Source organism: Meleagris gallopavo, chromosome 5, assembly GCF_000146605.3.
Source record: "Meleagris gallopavo isolate NT-WF06-2002-E0010 breed Aviagen turkey brand Nicholas breeding stock chromosome 5, Turkey_5.1, whole genome shotgun sequence".
In the NCBI taxonomy this organism is placed as follows: Eukaryota; Metazoa; Chordata; class Aves; order Galliformes; family Phasianidae; genus Meleagris; species Meleagris gallopavo.
Genome location: NC_015015.2, coordinates 22,678,359 through 22,680,768, shown reverse-complemented (window position 1 = coordinate 22,680,768; position 2,410 = coordinate 22,678,359).

Sequence of the window (2,410 nt, the reverse complement as noted above, 5' to 3'; positions counted from 1 at the left end):
TGGCGGGCGCCTGAGGGGGTGGGAGGCGGCTCTGTGTGGAGGCCGGAGGTTCCCTGAGCCCCGATCTCCTCGGAGCCCGTCCCTGCGTTCTGGATGAGGCACAGGTCGGTCTCCTGGAGGTGGGCAGCAGCTTAGCACGGCGGCCCGTCTCTCGGCCCGCTCCCGCAGAGCTGACTGTTTACTTTCTCCTCTAGAAACCTTTCCCTAAGTAACCCAGACTCATCTTTCAATGTCCCGGTCGAAGCCAGCTTTTTCGCAGTACCAGGGGCTGCGGGCCAGAGTTTCCATCCCCAGCGCCAGGCCTGGGTGGGGTTTGCCATGACGCTGGGGCAGAACTCACAGTGGAGCTGCAGGGCCATGCTGGCCCCTCTCACCACTTCCAAAAGTCCTCAGACTTGGCTCCAGGGACCAGCTGTGTGTTCGTGGTGATGTTTATTCAATCAGCAGAGAAAGGAAAGAGAGAGAGGAAAAAGCATGCTATATATCTGCACTCTTGCCTCTGGAGTCCCTTCCCAGTGGGACTGGAAAGGCTTGTCTGGTCCTTGAAGTTAATCAGTGTTAAGGTTTAAGCATCAACTCTGTATTTTACTTTAAAATAATATTAAAAAAATAATTTGTTTGGCATAGATATTCCCTAATTCAAGTATGAGATATAAACACCACTATCAAATTTATGTAGATTAACGGGGTATAGAAAGAGCAAAAATCTGCTATTCCTTAATACTCTATACCAGCATTTACCCAGCTTTATGTTATACCAGTTGTGGCACAGATACCTCATGCACTGAACATCTGAGATAATGCTTTCCACATGGGGTCTGCCTGGCCCCAGTACTAAGTGACAATGGTACTATGTGATACTGCTGCTTCGCTCCTTTTCCTCCTTCCCTGTAAGGCTGGAATGTTGTAATATGGCTATTACAATAGCAATACTTTTTTTTTTTTTCTGGTCCAGGACAGCTTAGTAAAGATCATAGGCTAGAAAGAGGCCAGATAGCATGATGCTCATTCTCTTTGCTCTCTTTGGGGTTTCTATTTTTTCCTTCTTTTTTTTTTCTTTTTTTTCTTTTTTTCTTTTCTTTTCTTTTCTTTTCTTTTCTTTTCTTTTCTTTTCTTTTCTTTTTTCTTTTTAGCAGAATGTAGGCTTGCTTGCTTATGCAGGCCAAACTCAAGTTGTAATGGTACCCTTTACATCACAGTCAGACTAAAGTAGCCAAAAATGTTCGTGCTTTGGAAAAAGGTCCTGGCAACAAGGAGGCAAAATACTATCCAGTATTACAAATACCACTGAGATGACAGTCTTAGTCACAATATAGCTTTACCAGAGCTGGCAACAGGATGTCTTAATTCTGTGATAGAGAATTGAGGTCTGTAACTGACTGTATGTTGGACAGAAGGCATTGTGAAAACAAGCCTCATGCCTTGCCCATGGGTAATTACACTCCTCTACCTTGGCTGCATATGGGAGTTTGAAGAGTGTGAGCTTACGCACGCGTGAGAATATTCTTTTAGAATTACTCCTTCTCTGGCCATCTCAGAGTGCCACACCTGCTCAGTGCTGGCATGCTGATACCAACTGGTGGCACCCTGGGCTGGTGGCATGTCTTCTGCACATGGTTTGTGATCATCTATTCTTGTCCTTAGTGAATAATGATTACGGAAATAATCTGATGACTCTCCAGAGAAAGCAAGCTCAGTGTTAGTAATTGATAAAAAAGGCTAGCCACGACAGCTCAGTGAGGAAACACAAGGGCTGCTGTGCACATTCGCTGTGTGGGGAAGCAGACAAACTCTGGAGGATGAAGGAGCGGGATGGGAAATGCACATCCCTGCTCAGATGAGCTGGGTCACAACATCGCAGCTTGCTTTGGGATTAATCACTGAAAGCAACATGAGGATTTCAGTGTTCCTGGCATAGAAATGTACCCCTTGTAAAGTATGTGAAAAACTAAAGATGTTCAGGTTTATGCCATTCACTTGGTGATTTCTGATCAATTCCCCAGAACCCGGCCCTGATGTCGAGGCCCTGTGCGCACCTGTGGCAGCACTGCTGACTGCCCTCCAGACGAGGAGGATATTTTTCTGCAACAGTTTCCTTTCCTGTAAACCAGGCCTTTGCGGTGCCCCAGGAAAGCAGGTGAGGACTACTTTCAATTACAACCATTGCTACTTTTTGGTGGGGGGCGTAGCTCTCAGGAGAGCGCTGTGCTGCAGAAGTGCTGCGTAAGAGCTGGCGATGCCGGTCATGTTGGCGTACGCCTTCAAAACCCGGTTGCGTCGTCTGTCGGTGGGTTTTTGTAGGTCATTCTGATCGCTGCAGGACGCCGGCAGCTCACACAGAGTTGTTGCGATTCAGCAGAAAAACCTGGAGATTGGCTCTTCGTCGTACTGGCGGCGAGCCCTGCCGAGC